Source organism: Lacerta agilis, chromosome 3 (genome assembly GCF_009819535.1).
Source record: "Lacerta agilis isolate rLacAgi1 chromosome 3, rLacAgi1.pri, whole genome shotgun sequence".
Classification (NCBI taxonomy): Eukaryota; Metazoa; Chordata; class Lepidosauria; order Squamata; family Lacertidae; genus Lacerta; species Lacerta agilis.
The window spans coordinates 82,321,484-82,340,957 of record NC_046314.1 but is presented as its reverse complement, the minus strand read 5'-3'; the positions used below and the strand labels follow the sequence as shown (position 1 = coordinate 82,340,957).

The 19,474-nt window shown below is 42.3% G+C and overlaps 1 protein-coding gene across 1 annotated transcript in view; it reads left to right on the top strand.

The window, feature by feature from the left end:
- MDGA1 (MAM domain containing glycosylphosphatidylinositol anchor 1) overlaps window positions 1-19,474 on the top strand; it is a 254,017-nt gene that overhangs the window by 181,354 nt on the left and 53,189 nt on the right. The gene's annotated exons all lie outside the window — the stretch shown is intronic.

Here is a 19,474-nt window from a genome sequence, read left to right as displayed (position 1 = left end):
GCCATCGCCGTTCCAAAAAAAAAATAAGTCCACATAAGCTGAAATGCACCAAACAAGTTGTGTTGTTTTCCCTCTTCCCCACTTCATTTGAAACAAGTGGACCTATATTTTGGAACATAGATGAACATAGATGGACATGATAAGCTGCTTTTTACTGTTCCATTTAACTGCCTACATTGGCTGGTACTGGCATTCTAGGGTTTCAGACAGGCGTCTTATTTGGCCAAACTGAAAGATGCCAGGGATTAAACCTAAGACAATTTACTTTCAAAGCACGTGCACTGCCACCGATTTGTGGCTCTTCCATAAATATATAAATATTGATATATAAAATGTACTTAAAGTGAGGGGGGGAGTATTTGATCCCCTGCTAAATTTGCAAATTTAGCAGGGGATCAAATACTTCCCCACCCCCCACTATAGTAGGAAAAATTCACATTATAATGTTGAAGGATGTTCATGAGGATATTTCTTTTTTAAAAATGCAAATTGCTGCTGAAATGTGGAGAACTGAATTTAAAATTGGAAAAATGAGAAACCAAGAGAACTCAAAATGACAGATTTTTTCATCCATATCTACAAGTTCTTTCATCAATATCTACAAGAATCACAAAGTCAAGTTCATGCTTAGATGGCTCAACGCTTAGAAGTAGAAGACACACTGTTTTCATTAATGAGAGGTTATTTTTATATGCCTTTATACACCAGGATTTACTAAAAAAATTTTTTTTTTTTTACTATAAACCCACAGAAGGTGGGAAAGCTTCTCAGAGTGGGGCGTGTGAATCTGCCTGATGTAGGAGTGTTTGGCTCTCCAGGCAGGAAAATGAATCAGTCCCCCCCCCCCCGTATTTTCCCCCAACACAGACGTAGCTTCAGGCAAAAAACACTGTGGAAATTGCTGCCACTGAAGCCAAGGTGGTGGTTTTTTTTTAGTTTTTTGCCTGAGGGCATTGAAAAACCTGAAATGCTCTGTGGGAAAGACTCAGGTGATTGAATTTGCTTTGCAAACAAATAGGTTAACATTTTGTCAGCTCAAGGGGATTACATGCTGTCTGCATGACTCCATGATCACCAAGGAAACAGCACCACATGGGACTGCTGTGACAGACCTGTGTCCATAACAGAGTTATTTTGAGGTTCATTGCTTGTGCTCATATTGAGCTAGACTTTACTGGCAGATAACTGGGATTTTCAGAGGTTTTAAAGGCTGAAGATCACTCCCAAGTTCCTCTAGTCTGGTTTTGTACAGAATGGGACAACCGTTGTATGTACTTCGCAAGCACGGCCTGTCTAGCTATGAGGCTGGGTGATGCAGCTGCCTCAGGCAGCAGGATCAACAGGGATGGTAGATCAGTGGCAGTTTGGCCAAATCTAGCGCCGCCTCCACAGCACACACACCCCCCACCGCTGCCACCACACTCAAGCACACCAGCTCTATGGTGGCTGGCCCAGAGCATCACCAATGCCACGATGCTTGTGCTGTTATGAAGTAAATTATAGGAAGACAGTGCTGGGGTGTGGGAATATGTTTCGCAGGTGCTTTTGCACCTGTGGTTATTTATGTTTATTTATGCTTGTTTATGTTTATTTAGTAATATCCTTCCGCCTTGGAAGGAAAGGTAAAAGGGGGGATCCGACGGGCAGTTCACTGCATGGATCCCTCCGCGGGTAAAAAAGGCTCCAATTTTAAATGAGGTAACGGTCGTTGGTCTTCTTCCCGCCTAAACTTAGCACGGTAACAGGACTGTAATTGGTTGTTATGCTTGTTATGACGTTGGTTGATCCTTTAATAAATAGTGGCCGCTCCCTGTTTGTGGGGTGGAGAAAGCGCGAGGCAAGCCGAGTAAGAACATCGTTGTGTGGCAAGCACAGATGGAAAGAGAAACTGAAACCAACCACGCAGGGAAGCAGCAGGCTTCTTCACCAGACTGCAGTCTCCGTTGTATTTATTTCATTTTCGTTTTTACTTTAAAACCTTTTATTTGGCCGTTAGTTTTTGGCCACCTTTTAGTTTAGTTCTTCTTATTTTCCGGAACATTTTGGAACTCACAGACGCTCGCAGAAGACTTACGAGGCATCAACAATCCAAACTCACAAGCTAAAACCTTCAGATTGTGGCCAGCGGACCCTTTTCACGGCACGGTGGGAGCAGGGCTCCAGCATTACCGGCCGTCCCATCCGCAGGCTACCCCCACACTGGGGGGCCCAGATGAGCTGGTGTGCTCCTGAGATGGATGTGGAGGCAGCTGCAGCCAAGTTGGAGGGGAGCTGTGAATGAGGAGCTACTGGCACTGAGAAATGGCATTTCCCGTTTTGCCTCAGGTGGCAAAACCTTCCAAGCCGGCCCTGTTCATAAGCACAAGCCCTGATTATCATAGATCTAGATTGTAACATATGAAGTAGCCCTAAATAAACTCCTATGGTACAAACACCAAATCCCATTACTTGAAGGAGCTACCTTGGTCAAAATGAATAGAATTGGACACCCCCACCCCCACCCCCACCCCGGCCACCCTTCGATGGCATGCAAATAAATCCTGTGCATCTCATGATCGTAGTGTTGTCAGATCAATATTTCAAGAGTAGGGAGACTTAGGTATCAGAATATATGAAAACAGGATTGGCCACGGTGGTTTATCGAAATATGAAGTATGGAAATTGAAAGCATCTATTATGTTTGATAGGATTGTGACATACAGGAATAAAGACAAAGGGGACTCTCTTAAAATGAGGGCTGTCTGGCAGTCTACATGAATGTTACCAGATTTCCCAGGTTTGAAATATCTCCAAATATGTTACTGTTTCTTTGAGTGTAAATTTCTAGCTGAAGTGCATAAAACAAGGAATATTTCAGCAGCAGTAAAATGGGCAGGGCTCTAAAATGTTGCTTGATGCCCACAAGTAACAATCTGCTTATTATCAGTTGCCAGTAGCACCTACACTTTGGGGTGTAAGTCAGTTGCAGAGCTTCAGAAAGAAAGTAAAATATATGGGCAGTCTTGACTGTAGTCCACCCTATAATTTGGCATTCCAAGAAGCTGATTATACTGAAAGGGGACTCGCTCTAACTGCTGATCTGCTAAGCCCTTTTGACAGAAGTGGATGAAATTTGCAGTCATACTGGCCCCTTCAGAATGCATAAAGGCTTCCAAATTACAGGCAAATAGTCCCAGCAGTTTTTTTTCAGGGTGCCTTTAATGTTTGATTTTTAAAAGAGAAAAGGAAGAATAAGAAAATGTCTATAACCCTTTTGCGCAAGAGGGATTGAATGACATTTGAGAGCAAAGGTTGCCCATTCTGAGGAAGTGAGTCCTCAAGATAGCTGCAGTGTTTTTCTTACAAGGACAGACGTTACAGTTTTACAGTGGGTAAAAAAGAAACCGTTTAATATGCCTTAGTGTTTTGTGGGCAGTTGGTCTGAAAATTGCAGACATAAAAGAGGTGCCCCGGGGTAAGAAACATGCCAAATTGCAGGCAAATAGGTCCAGGTGCTTTTGTACTGGGCACATTGAAATTTTATTTTGTAGAGAGAAGAAGACAAAGGGATTCACTTCTGGGTAAAATCATTCCTTCTGATTACAAGCTTGACCTGTCAGTCACAAGAGAATCTCTCTGCCCACTCTGGTGTGTCCTTTCTGTTCCTCTGTTACCCCACTCTGGTGTTAATGGTGGTATGACAGAGGTAGAAAACAAACAAAACCCAGATGGCAGACGAGATTCTTAACTCTCCCACTTGCCACAGACCGCCTTGGACAGGTATGAGGCATGTCCACCTGTGAATCACCTGACCTCATTATGACATCAGGCATAGGAGCCAACTACTAGGGGCTTAGCTCCCTTCACCCCCCCCCATAAAATATTTGAGGGGGCCAAGTGCCCTCCCAAGTTGATGGGCATTGCCATTTAAATGGTATGTGTGCACTTTCAGCACTCTGCCTTGCTTCAAGAGCACATGAGTTATCTCCTGCTCTCCTTCTGCATCTTGGGGCTCAGATGGCCTTCTGGCAAATATTGACTTGCACTTCCTTCTTGACAAACTGAAGATTAGGCCTGGTCTTCTCTTACATGGGGGAAACATATGCTAATATAATACATACTGCTTTCTTATCATCCCTAATGAAAGACATTATTGAAGTGTGTAGAACAAGCAGTTACAGTAATTCATGACAGCACCAATTTGGCTTCTCAGAGAAGCTATAAACTGCTGTTCCCTGAGCCTAATGAGGATGGGCAGCTGATTTTGTGTGTCTGTGAGGTGGGCAAGAGTAAAAGCGACTTCTCTGTGGCCAAGAATGTGCTAGAATGCCCTGACTGCCTGGCCGAAGGAAGTGAGAGTTTCCTTTTCCTCTATAAGGAAAATCCTTTAATATTAACAATAGCAATGTATTCCTGGAAAATAAAGCCCACACAGGTGTTCAGGGAGTAGCCATTGAACAGGAGAAAATGCCTCACTTGAAATAAATAAATAAATGATAATCACATTTTTGCTGCTACTAGAGTTTGTAGAATGTGAGCACATGAATTTCAAGCTCACCTGTGTGCCTGACCACAGTAAGCAGATTTTATATTTGCAAGTGAGGCTGTTCACCCTGGAAACTCGTCATTAATCATCCTCTTCCAGTGGATGAGAGGGTACATAATTGGACAGAACATTTCATTAAAACCCACAGTCATTATCTCCTGACATATCTCATCCTGAGACCGTGAGCATGCAGCAAAAAATGCAGGGTTGTTTGTGAGAGGCTTCACCGCCCACCTTTGTGGATATGAGGAGTTAGATCAGAACTCTCTGCGAAGCATCCCAGAGAAGCTGGTTTCATATCTAAGCCAAATCAGCCATCCCTGGCCACTGGGCATGTCCTTCTGGATTCCTTTCCCAGATTAGACCTCACATGAAGCCCAGAGGAAACAATAAACTCTGCACAGAAGCCTTCAGTGTGGCACAATTTCAGGCTAGCAAATCAAGCTTCTTCGTCGACCCCAGGGAGGTTTCCATCACAGAGTGAATGTTTTTCTTCTCACAAAACTGCACTGTGATCAGAGGCTGGGAGAGGGAGGTTTGTTTGGCAGCTTGCAAAGAAATCAGATCAAAGCTCTACATAGGCAGCATTTTGGAGATGAACTTTTCTCTGGTGCCCCTATCATGTTCGCTCCATTAACAGTGGGGCCTAGGGGAACAGAGATTCAGCCATTCAAATCTAGTCCATTGAAGGGAGGGTTTTGCTTTGCTACTGTTGTTTCCTTTCTGAATGAGGGCACTGCAAAATCCACAGTAGGAAGTATGGAAATAGTTCAGCTCATGACAAGGTCCCTTACTTTAAGAGAAAGCTCCTATTTCAAAGGATTTTCTTTTCTCTATGGTATCCTAAGCAAAAGAAAATTGACAAACTGATTCTGAACACCAATTGTTCCTAGCTTATCTCTGTAGAAGAGAAGTTACCGGTATTAGGCCTTCTACAGTGTCCACTGTTGTCATTCCTGACCCCAGGATTCTCTAACTGAACCGCATATTTGCTTCTTGTTCCCGATTTAACTGAGCAAACTCGTCACCATCTCTCAAAATGTTGTATTGATTCAACCTCTTTCCCCCCATGCTCAATGGTTTGCATTTCAAGTTCAATATGCAAACAATATTTGTCAGATGAAAATAAGCGCACTGACATATGAGAGTAACTCATAATATCAAGGTTACAAAAAAGCACCCTGAACAAGTCACTTCCATGGGGTCCAGAGAGTATACACAACAAATAGCTGTGGGTGTTAACACTTCCAGAGAACAAATTACATATTTGTGGCTATGGATGTGTCCTATTTAAAGCTATTGGTTTCTCAACAGTTATGCCTGAGATGTTGTGCAATTAGTGTAATTGCATAAAATGAAGAACAAAAGCACAATCACCTGGCTTTTGGAGAAAAAGCCTTTCAGTTTTACAATAGCATGCTGGCCAGCACTTGGAATAGAAAAACAGAAGATACATAATACAGTACAAACTAGCATGTAAGTGTACCTGACTGGAGAGGGGGCTTACAAATCTACTTTTTTTCCATAAATGCCTCCAAACGCATGTCGCTTTGGGAACATATAATTTATCTGTAGAAATCATAGGGAAAGTTTCTCACATCCCGACGTTATGCCCCCTGAAAGAGTTTTAAGTTGTGATCTTTGACACATACTTTGGATTGATTTATTGGGAATCTAAATTTCAAAAAATGTACATTTCCCATTTGCCTACAAAATGTTTATTAATTTATATCTATCTATCCAACCCTTCAATAAAATTTCCCAGTATGTTAAATCCAGATCCCAAATACCTTTGTTTTCAGTACATGTGTTTATTATAGATGCTAGGAAAGTGTTGTTGGTATTAAAGCAAACAACACAAATTTATTGATTTCTGTTTAACAAAACTTACAGATTGCTTCATTTAAAAAATACCTCCACGTGGTTAACGCAATAACAGATTACACATCAGCAGCAGATACACATAGTGCAAGTCTTGATTTGAATGTCTGAATGTTCTACACGATCAGTTTCCCAGTGCACATCAGCAATGTAATCTCTCCTGGTCTGAAATCTAGCCAGCCGCTGCTTTGCCGTTAACTTGTAATGCAGTTTTGCGTGAGTCACATTTTGCACAAAACAGCCTGTACATAAATAATGTCTCATCTGTGCCTTCAGTGCTTTTGGATGCCCGAATCAGCATGAGAAAGAACAATTCACATAAACGCACAGATTTCTTGTGCTGGCAGCCATTAAATCTGGCTCCTGTCTACATTTTATAAATGCATTTAGGTCTGTGAAACATGAAGAGCTGAAGCTGCTATGGGTATATGGCAACAGAGAAAGACATGGGCTGTCCCTCGTGAAAAGAAAGTGCCAAGTGTTGGAGGAACTTTCTAAAGCGGTGAGAAGCTGTTCCTCCATTGCCAGAACCATGTCTTCTGAAGCCCCACAAGGCCTGATTCTCTTTCCTGCTTACTTGACATGAATAAATCAGATGAGAAAGACCTCAGCGTCAATAGTAGGCAGAGAGCATACCCTTCCACTTGCCTGCTGGCACTAGTGATTGAAATCTGCCTTCAGCGTAACGTGCTTTGGTAAACTCATCTCAGAAGCAAAATAAACTAATTAAAATAGAATTTGAACAAGTAAAATGATAGAACTGACAAGGCCCCATCCCAGATCAGAACTCTGTTCTTTCCTCTCTTTGCAAGTGTGCCAAGCCATGTTTATGCTTATCTCTTAACATTCTGCTTCCTGCCAATTCATCTTAAAGTGCACCTCTCTTACACGCAAAAGGAAAATAAGACAATGCCTAATTTTCTTTCATCCTTAATTTGAACCCAGATAGCAGCTTCTTCTAGCGGTTGATAGTGCTCAATTGCAAGTTCATGAAATAATATCTGAAAGCAAAGGTATCGACTCAGGTTGGGGGAGTTTGCACTGCCAGTGCAAACTCCTATCATCACTGACCATTGGCATGCTGGTTGAGGCTGATGGGAGTTGGTCCAACAACATTTGATGGGCAACAGGTTCCCCATACCTACCGTAAAGAAACAACCAGCAAGTTGGGATTGGTAACATTCAAGAAATAGAAAACATCTTACGTCAGTGTGCATGGAATTTGTGTCTATGGTGGTGTGCATTTGAGGGCAGCATGATCATAGAATTGTAGAGTTGGAAGGGACCCAACTCTCACCTACTCCAAACTCTGCAATGTAGGAATCACAGCTAAACAATCCCTGGCAGATTACCACCCATCCTCTGTTTAAAAAACTCTAATGAGGGAGAGATCACCACCTTACACAATCACATTGTGGAGCTTTGTTGGGCATCCTATCTTGTTGAGCTATGTGAAGAGTCCTTTTTGGCTGAAGGGGTCAATGACCTTCATCAGGTCCATGAAGGCGATGTACAAGGGGCATTTTTGCTCTCAGCATTTCTTCTGCAGCTGGCACAGTGAGAAAATAATGTTGACTGTTGACCTATGATCTCTAAAGCTGCATTGTGACTTGGGATAGACCTGTCAGTGAGTGACTGTAAACTGTTGAGAACTATTCAGGAGAAGGCTTTCCCCCACAGTACTCAGCAGAGAGATTCCATGGTAGTTGTTATAATCATGGCGGCCACCTTTGTTATTTTAGAGGGTCACGATGCACATATGGTGGCATGGATGCTTCTAACACTTCAAGAGAAGGCCATGGAGGTGTGTCAAGAGGGAGGAATTGAGGCTGGCTTTCAGCACTTCTGTTGGGATTCTGTCCTGTACTGGGGCTTTACCTCATGACAGAGAATTGATGGCATTCTTCAGCTTGCTGAGGGAAGAACAGACATCCAGCTCTTCCAAGGCAGGCATAGTCTGGATACTGTCAATTGTTTTGTCAGAGACCACGTTTTCCTGCAAGTACAATTCTTGATAGTGCTCTGCCTATCGCTTCATCTGCATGGGATCATTAAGACCTTAGTTAACCACTGAGGAAGGCTGTACATTGTCAAAGTGCATTTGGCTGCTTGTGACATATGAAACGACCCATGTTTATTTGCCCTTGAGCAAATAGTGGTTCCTTGTTTTATATGAAATGATATTTGTAAAATTGCCCTAGATTGGCCAGGAGGCTGTTTGTGTTTAAATGTCTTGCAGGGATATTTAAAGTGCTGGTGTTACTTGCGGTTTTCTCTTCCTTTCATATTACACGTGCCAACTTGCTGCACCATCAGCTGGTGAGTGCTCAGCACAGCTGACATTTGCTAAGCCCTTGTTATGGTAAAAAAAAAAATGTCCAAGTGCAGTGGTAGAGCACATGCTTTTCAAAAAGTCACAGGTTCAATCCCCAGCAGCTCTATTTTAAAGGATCAGGCAGCAGGTAATGTGAAGGATCTCTGCCTGAGGCCCTTGAGAAATGCTGCTGGTCAAAGTAGTTAGTAGGGCAGGGAGAGCTAAGGACCATTTGGCTCTCTGTATGATTTAGGACTCCAGTTCCCATCAGCCCCAGCTAGCACAGCCAATGGCTAGGAATGATGGGAGTTGTAGTCCATCAACATCTGGAAGGACACAGGTTTCCCTTTCCTTATTGCAGACAAATAGTCTACCTATAAAATACCTTTTCTGAGAAAAGTTTGCAAATACATTATTTGAGTGAATATACATTTAAAAATACATCAGTATTCATGCAGGGTTTTTTTTTTTTTAAGAATTCACAGATTAATCCAGGGATGAGATAGCCTTATGGGTGAATATATATGAAAGTGACATAGGCTGTCAGCAGATGGATTTGCCCATCTGTACACTGGGCAACCTGAGAGGAACTGGAGCTCTCTTTATTCAAGGATGTGTAGAGATCGTGATATTTCTAGGCTTTGTTACTTAACTAAAGCATACTGTTGCCCTTAGTGCAAAAATTCCTTCCTAGCCTGCTTATCTTGGTGTGGTCTGGTCAAGCAAGGTTTTGCAAATTTGACAAGATACTATGCAGGACATCAACAATATATAAGCATATTGCAAGCAATAATGACTCTGTCTTACTGTTTTCTAGTCTAGGGAAAACTATAATCACTATACACAGCTACTGTTACCTCATGTCTTGCTGGGTGTTTTTTTCTTAGAAGGTTCAAATGTAATTGCTACCTCTTGTCGTAATTTCATAGTGAAAGCCATCATTGGTAGTGCTTCTCCCTGTTCACCTTTTGGTTGTGCTTTATAAGCAGGCTGCTTGGTTGAAGCCCATCTTTTTTAGACACTGTTTAATTGGTTGCTGTTTAGCCAGCCTGTCGTATGGACAGTCATCGCTATTGAACATTATTTCCTTTGCCCACAATCCACTTGCAAAGCTTTTGACATCCCTGTAAGAAACCTGCATCCCAATTAGAGACTATTCTTGTCGTTAGAGTTTCATCATGTCCCTTGTTCTGAAACTGCGGTGCGCAGGAAGAAGTTTAGGCTAGGTAGCCTGGGTGACTCAATTCATTCTTTCAAACCGCTGATTAGCCAGCATCTCTGCAGCAGGATGGCTGCAATGGCTGCTGGGTCCCAGGTCTTCCTAGGCCTCTATACCTTCCCAAAGGCTTTTTATCTATCTCAGGACTGAAGATGACATTGATTCCTTGAAATGTTACAGACATTGGAGCATACACCTGCAGCCAAGTAAGAGCAATATCTCTAGGCCATGCTAACCTTTTTAATACATCCACTAAGGTCTCTGGCACTGTGGTCTAAACCACTGAGCCTAGGGCTTGCTGATTGGAAGGTTGGCAGTTCGAATCCCTGCAATGCGGTGAGCTCCTGTTTTCGGTCCCTGCTCCTGCCAACCTAACAGTTCGAAAGCACGTCAAAGTGCAAGTAGATAAATAGGTACTGCTCCGGCTGCAAGGTAAACGGTGTTTCCGCACGCTGCTCTGGTTTCGCCAGAAGCGGCTTAGTCATGCTGGCCACATGACCCAGAAAACTGTCTGCAGACAAACGTCGGCTCCCTCGGCCATTAAAGCGAGATGAGTGCCACAACCCCAGAGTCGTTCGCAACTGGACTTAACTGTCAGGGGTCCTTTACCTTTTTTTAAGGTCTCTGTACGTCAAGAGGATTGATGCTGCTTGTGTGCATCATTTGTAGCCATTTTTAAAAATTTACAATCCACGTTTTTGGCAAACGGAAACATTGTTTGTTGACAAATCAGTGCAACCTTGAATCCATCAGTTCTGCCTGTTGTTAGGATCATATGAAGCTGCCTTATACTGCACCAGACCATCGATCCATCTAGCTCAATATTGTCTACACCAGGGGTCAGCAAACTTTTTCAGCAGGGGACCAGTCCACTGTCCCTCAGTCCTTGTGGGCGGGGGCGGACTATATTTTTTTGGGGGGGAATTACCCAATTCCTATGCCACACAAATAATCCAGAGATGCATTTTAAATAAAAGGACATATTCTATTCATGTAAAAACACCAGGCAGGCCCCACAAATAACCCAGAGATGCAATTTAAATAAAAGGACACATTCTACTCATGTAAAAACACACTGATTCCCGGACTGTCTGCAGGCCGGACTGAGAAGGCGATTGGGCTGGATCCGGCCCCCAGGCCTTAGTTTACCTACCCATGGTCTACACTGACTGGAAGCAGCTCCCCAGAGTTCAGGACAGCAGTCTTTTCCCAGCCCTACCTGGAGATGCTGGGGATTGAACTTGGGACAGATACATGTGCTCATGCTCTTCCTTTGATAACTGCAGTTAGTATACACTCCAGGAAAGTGTTCTGCTTTATAACCGCATTGGCTGCATCGAGTCTTTCAGCTGGCCCAGGTCAGGGATGGGGAAACGTGGTCCTCCACATGTTGCAGACAGTGGCATATTTAAATACAGGGCAAACAGGATGCAGCCCAGGGCCTCATAATCTAGGGGAGCCTCAGCCTCTTGCCATTAAAAAACAAATAAACAAAAACACACAGGCATATTTTACTATCTAGGACCAGTTGTTTAGTAACATTAAACGTATGATGTATGAGTCTATGACTATATAACGGTTACGCAAGTGCATACCTACTGTTTAGTAAAGTTCATGGGTGCTTTATAGCTACTCAGAATCAAATGATAAAGTCAGCTATGAAGCAATGCAAGTGTTCAGATCACTGTCTATCATTATAGCATGCATTTTCAGAACAAGTGAGGATTCTTGTATGTCATTGTGAATCACGATAATATTTAATTTCAACTTTTTGTGAAAATAATGAGTAAGTGATATGAAAGTGGTGCTAGTAAACGAAAGTGACAAAAAGAACAGAAGGAAATACTCAAAACGTTTAAAGCCAATCATGTCATATGGCTTTGTACAGCAGGCAGAAGCAGCCCTACATGATCCCTCAGATGCAGAACATTCGTGTTTACAAACAGAAGAAATCAAGTAGACTATGCTGAGCAGTCTGAAGAACAATCAGTTTAGATTCAGAACGCAGCCTCCCAATACAAGGAGAACTGTTGTCAGTAACTACCACTACAAGTACAGAAACTTCTGGAGTAAGTAACAATGAAGTGACAAGATCTCCAGCCAAATAATTAACACAAGGCGCTGAGGGAACATGCCACGAGATAGTTACCGGTACACCAAAAGAAACAGTTCATGCTCTTTACCCTCTTAAAAAATCAGAAAACAAAGCAAATGATCTCAGCAAAAACCCTAGCATAACAGACACAAAATACCAACTGCTCATGCTACTTGTGATTTCAGAGTCCATAATGATGTAGTTTTATGGACCTCATTGAATAACAAGGAAATAACATTCTGGGTTGAGAAAGGCCCATCGGAATGTCGGCACTGGGATGGACCTTCTACCACTTTGAAGTGAACATCCAAAAACCAAGCCCAGTTCTGCACTAAAAAAAAAAAAAAAAAAAATTCCACTAAAGTAAATGGAGAAACCTACCCTCGGGAATGGCTAGTGTAACTTTTCTCTAACCAAACTTCCTCAACTACAGCTTTAGTTTCTACTAGATTTGATGATTGGCATCACACTTATCTTGTTCAAACCACAGAAGCTCTAAAAATCATATGAACTCTATGCTAACTTAGTTAACTAGAAAGTATGGTCAAATGCTCACATCAAAACTCGAAGAGCAAATCAAAGCAGAGCAGGATTACTGGAGGCACATACTTCAGTGAGTTACTGCATTGATTTCCCTTTTGGCAGAACGGGAATTGGCATTTACGGGAACGACATTGACATTGAGAACGTATGCTTATTTATTTGCTCCCTGTTGGGTCCATCATCTCCCCCACCCCACCCCAAGCATCCTCTGTACAAATCAATTCCCAGTGTAGTTTATTGGAACCATTGCTTGAAAATTCCAGAAGCACATATGTGCAAATGTTACATTGGATTTGGCTGGCCATGAAACTTTTTTATGAATTGACAACCAGAACATGCTAAGTTTCTATCTCCAGATATTTCTTTTTTTAATAATCTGGAACTTTTGCAGCAGTCCCATACCTGTGAAACAGAAAGAAGCAATATTGCAAGATCGTTGTGTGGATAGGTGATGTCAGGATGCCTGCAAAGGGTTTCGCATTTTTAAAGTGCTGTTTGTGAGTAATATATCTAGTTTTTTTATTCTCCTATTGCAGAAGAGTAAACACACTCATACTCAAATGTTGAAAAACTGTGGCTGACTCTTACTTCTCTCTAAAGGTGGGTTTTAACTCTTGAGTTGGTTTTTTTCCTATTCTATTGATTTTATAGATTGGAAAAAACCAAGCTTTTCTGATGAAATTTTAAGACATGTGTCTGAAATTTTCAGAAGAAATTTGAAGGCATGCTACTTAGAAGGCCACATGTAATGATATGTCACATTCATTGCTATTCTGTCATCGCTTTACTCTGAAGCATGCCTCTCTGAAAATTACCTTGGGCTTTGCTGCGTTTTATTTCTTCTTCTTGGCAATCAGCAAGTAGCATAAACATCTAAGCTTATTTTGTGAAATACAATAAAACTTAAGGACCTGATCCAGAATTGTGGAAATAGCATATGGAGTACAACTAACTGATTATGTTGTTTAATGAACCGATTTTGGTGGTCCTCAGTTAAGGAACGTGATATGCTTTTTGGGATAAATATATTCTAGGACTTCATGTATAAATGGAAGCTCTCTCTGTTGCAACAACATAGTTGTTAATCCAATTAACTGAGTAACATCACAGTTAATTTCCAAAGGTACTTCCTCAAAACTTCACATTGTAGGAAATGTAACTGAGAAACCCTCTAAGATACCTGACATCCTTCAGTAACAAATGGTGTGCTATTTAATTATTGTATATGCATCTATGATTTCAGAAGGCAGGTGCCCATAATCCAAAGCTTCTTCACAAATTATGGCACAAGCTGTCCCTAGGGATGGATGGATCAGTCTGTTTCCAGTCAATGTCAATGTGTTGATTCATAAATCCACCACATTTCCTCGTTAATCTGCATTTTTAAAAAAGCTGTACAGCAGTTGTATTTTAATAACATATTTGAACACAGACACAATTGTGCATTTTTAAACATAGTTTGCCCTAAAATCATTTCATTTTATTTTCACACATTTTGGTGTGGGTTGGTTTTGGGGTTTTTTTAGATGAAGACTGCTGTATCACAAAATCCAGAGAGATGCACAGTGTGAAGGATAATTATGTTGCAGTCCATATATTAGTTTGAAAGATGAGAATCAAAAATAGACTGAAATTCTCCCCCATGCCTAGCTGTTCCCAGCTGTTTGTTTTCCACATGAAGCATGACTTGGCTGTGATAGAGAATTCCCTTTCTACATACCTTTTTGATAGCCCAACCAGTTGCAAATGAAAACTGCCCCCAGATTTACATGGAGCAGACTGAGTAGTCTTTCAATTCACCACGTAGGCCTACTTGATGAAGCAGACTGTAATCCATGAAAGTTTACGCCATAATAAATGTATTAGTCTTAAAAGTGCCAAAAGGTTTATTGTTTTTCGCACTTCAAAATGCATTTTAAAGTGTATCTTCTTTCAAAGTATGCATTTTGAAATCCATTTGGATACTTTTTTTTCCTCTTAAAATGTATGTCACAACATTTGGGAAGTGTAGATAGCAACGTTCTGGTTGTATTACGCCGTAAGTGCTGATCACATCCATTTATCCAGGAATTTGCAAACTTTGAATACCTGAAAAATCCTTAGTTGTGAATACTTTGTGGGGGTTACAGTTGACTGGCTGCAGAGAGAGAGAGAAGAGGAAGAGTTAGGACTCAAGGGAGCCTAAGAGATATTTTGACGTCATGAAAGACTAGAGTAGGGTTCTGACATTAATTATGAAGCCTGATTAAGGAGTTGGCTGAGGTAAAAGGAAACATTTCAGATGGTGCCCATTGGGACTGGTAGGGCAGAAGGCAAGGAGGCCAACAGTAGGTGGAGCCAGAGGCAATGCAAGGCAGAGCCAACTCATTCGAATTCTGTCCCTGTCCTCCTTGTTAAGTTCTACGGAAGCAGCACTAAGGCTAAAGAGGAGGAAGCTGACAGCTAGTGCCACCCCTTGGATTGGATGTAAGTAAGAAGACAGGCGAGGGGGATCCAGCTGAGGGCAGACTGAGGTTGTTGTGCCCCCATTTGCCTTAATGGACCAGCCTCTGCTGGCTTCAGACTTGGAGGGTGTGGCTGTAAGCTAGAAGAGGCAGTGTGACGTAATCTTTGCTCCCTCTTGCGGTGGCCGTTCTCTTAGCTTGCCTTTGGGGTGATTTCTTAGGCCAGTCTTCGCCAACCACATGCCGGCTGGAGCTGATGGGAGCTACAGTCTAACAGTGTCCAGAGGGCATCAGCTTGGGGAAGGTTGGCTCTCTCCTTTTCCTAGAGCGGCACATGTGGTGTCTGCTGCAAACCATTTGTGGATGTGGAAAACACGAGTGCTTTCCACCTCCCGCCCCTGCTCTCATTATCTGGAAATGGAAGGAGGTAAAGGCAAAGAGATGAGACTGAGAGCTATGCTGTGCTACTGCTCCAGCCCCACTGGCAGCTAACTGCACCCAGTGATGAATGAGCTCATTGCTGGGTCCTGTACGAGCTCCTCCGCCGAGGATTCAGAATCTCTAATAAGGCAGCCCGCATTTCCCCCAGTGTGGGTGCCTGTGTGTGCTTTATTAACTGTACCAGAGTAATATCAGACCGCAGCTCTAGGGCCAGACTGGCCAGGAAGGGAAAGGGTGTTTCAATCGAAGCAGAGCCACACAAAACACACATAACAAGGGGGCAAGATCAGAGGTGGTGTCAAGGGGCCTGTATGATGAAAAATCTCCCAAATTGAGACCTTCAGTGGTATTGCTCCAGAGTGAAGCTAGCATCATCAATCATGAGGGGGAAACGTGTTTAAGGATCCTGCAGCTGGAGCCAAATTTCAGCCTGAATGTTTTTGCAATATCCCACTGGGTAAAAAAAACACATCTAGAGTCCTTGTGGATTAAATGGCAGCCAAAAGACAAACAGAGAATGATCCCCTGTCCTTGCTTCTCCTCCTTTTCATATTACACAAATAATTTGTTGCTCGTCTTTGGAGCTCCTTCTATGCTTATCCTGGAGTGTTGTGTGGCTTCAGCTCTCTGGTGCTTTGAAGACATATAGAAGACTTACCCGGGGAAGGTTTTTTTTTGGGGGGGGGGTGGAAATGGAGTTTGGGATGTAAAGGAGGTTAGCTATGAACAGACTGTGAGATCAGTATACAGTGGGATTGTTATGGAGGTCTATATCCTTACCATTAATAGGAGAAGGCTGGTGAGGGCAGGAGGTTTTTAGATGGCATATATATATTGAAGAGCTTTTCAAACTTCATGTTGGTGACACACTTTTTAGACATGCATCATTTCGCGACACAGTAATTCAGTGTTGCATCATTTTGCGACACAGTAATTCAATTTTACTAGCAAACCGGAGGTTAAACTAACTCCTTTGCAGCCCCAGGAGGAGCGTGGGCAGCATTTGCGCAACACACCTAAACAGTGCAGCCTGCATACTAACATGTCACAACATACAGTTTGGAAAGCTCTGGTATATTGAATGATATTATTTTATATTTATGTGCATGAGTATACACATTCACAAAATGGCTTGGATCCAGGCTACATCAGTTCTCATTAAAATCAGTGTGGAAAGGTAGCCATGGTCATGGCTCATTTTAAGCCTTGAGTGAACCTAGTGAGATTAACTTAGTCTGAATCCAACCCATTATGTCTCGGCTGCTAATGTTGCCTCTTCTATATGTAGCTTTTTGCTCTTAAATGATTTTTGTTTAGGTGACAAAATGAATGAGAGACATAGGGGGCTGGTTCACACCAGGACTTTAGCAGGAAACTTTTTATTTATTTATTATTGCATCTATATCTTACGTTTCTTTGAGGGAGCTCAAAATGGGGTATATACTTCTTCTCCCCATTTTATCCTCACAGCAACCCCATGAGGTAGATAAGTCCAAAAGACAGTGACAGAGAAATGCAGGGCATATGTTTTTCCAGTGTTTAAATATTACTGTACTTGGCAGTATTGACTCTCCTTCTGAACTAGTGTTTCTCTCTCCCTCTTCTATTTATAAAGAACAGCTCATGACAGATGCATACTGGGGATGGGGGGCAGGCTAGTTGGGAGAGAGGGCTTTTTGAAAAATAATGTCAATTTAAAAACTGAGTTTAGGTTACCAGTTCTTTCACCACCCGTCCCAATATTGGTTACCATTTTCTTTCATATTAATGGTTCTCTTCAATTTTCCTTCCCATCATATGAAAGAAAATGGTAACCAGTATTTGGATGGGTGGGCGGAACCCCCCTGGGATGCTAGCCCCACCCCCGCAGGCAGCTAGCCCTGCTCCCGGGTGCACAGCATACTTTCTCCCGATACTCTGAATATACATTTTGTGTTATCTGGAAGAATATCCTATATATTAATCATTTCTTGATATCTTGATGCCAGGCACCTTCCATGGGTTTGATAGATGGATACAGATAAATCAGAGGCTTATCTCATGCATGCAGTTTGCTTCCCTACAAGACCCTGAACTGTTGGAGATCACATGGTTACTAGAAAGTAAATTCTAATTATATGGGCCCTTTGTACAGTGCATTTGCAAACAGAGCAAGCCAAGAAGGAGTTGAAAATATTACAGGAGCCATTCCATATGTCGTAGTTACGTTATGTGGGTTTCCCCAGAGATAGCTTGGTGTGTGTTGGACATAATGGAACGGTTCTCCCTAACCTTGGGATAGCTGCCTCACCATTAAAAATCCTGGCTCATAATTGCAAAATAGCCTTCCTTTCCTGCTATCAGACTTCCCCTTGATTCTGCTGTCACACCTCACATTGTTTCCAGGAAATGGTTAGTGTGTTGCATATATATGAAGGGATTTGCCCCTGGAAGTAGGATATTGTCTTGCTTGGCTGAGACTGTGAGAAAGCTGGCAAACAGAACGACTCATCTATAGGGGTGCTGTTCAAATCTGTATCCATTGTGGATGTTTGCAGATGAGACACAAACTGATTAAAAATGGATCCTGGCTGGATTCCAGAAACAATATGATTTTCATTTTATTTGACTCATTCTCTGAGAAGCTGCCTCTCCTAGGTCTCAGTCATACCATCTCCACTTACAAGAACAGAAGTGTAGGGGAGGAAAAAGGCATCTGGGTTTGTCCACTCTTCCACTTGTCTGAGCAGCTTTCTGCTTTCTAGGCACAAGTCTGAGCGGTTCTGTTTGCCACGTCGAACCCACTCTTTAGCAGTGAATTGGAGCAAGCATCAATCTTCAGAAAACCCAACAGATATTTGCTCCAATTCAGTGGTAAAGACTGGATTTTCCTGTGGGGAAGCAGCAGGAGAAGCAAAAGTCTGGGTGGGCCCTCAAACAAGACAGTGTTCTACTTGAAGATGCATGGAAGACAACCTGGACATACCTGGAGTTTAAACAGCTTGTAAGTGGTAGTATTGATGGGGCATAAATTTGGTTCAGTTTGAATTTTAATGGAAACCTACCTTATTCGAACTTTCTGAAACAATATGTGAACCAAAGCTCAGCTAACCTTCAAAATTTGCACTTCTCTGAATTTTGTGGTGCTGTTCTCTAACCCAGTAATGTATCGGGAGAAAGTATGCATTGAAATGCACACATTAGTAAAAACAATATATCAGGGGAAATCGCATATAAAAACTGTGTAGATTTTGATACATTTGCAGGAAAATGCTGAGAAACTTTCATGAGGATGTCTTTAAGATAAAAAGAAAACTGATTCAGAAATGTAGACAACAGAACTTAAGGCAGGAAAAATGACAAATGGAAAGAAACCAAAATTCACAGATTCATCCATCCCATGGAAGTAGTAATTTTCCATCCGGGAATTATACGTCTGAACTGCAGGTCAGCCAATGACCAGATTAGGGTCACCTGTGGGCTTTGGCTAGTACTTAATAGCAGGTCCATACAGTGCTTCCCAACAATTCTCTCTCTCTTTCCTCTTCACTGCTTGAAGTAGGTCAAGTGACAAGGATGCACATCTTGCTTCCTTGTCCGTATGCACTGGTCTCTTTCTGCCTCCACCGACACCATAGCAGCTGGAATAATGCACAGACATCCCTCCTCTTCATCTCCCTGCACATTTAAGGGCAGTGTGACAAAACTTCAGCATGCTCCAGAATGGCTTGGTGGAACTAGAGGGGAGGAATTCACAACTTTAGAGGGGGGAAAGGCCACAAGTTTTGGCCCAGGACTTGCCAGCTGTCACACCCTCAACCTTCAGCATGAAATAGCAGTAATATATTTCTAAGTGGGCATATTTTGAAGCAGCTGGCAGGAGCTCATTATCAAAATAGAACAATGAAACTAAAGCCAAGTAGCGAGTTTTGATTCAAGCCTAATGCCCTTTTCAGCTGTTAATATACAGGGTGGATGTGCCAGGGCAAGGGGGAATCACAGCCAGCAGTCTCTGCTCATGACCGATGGGTGC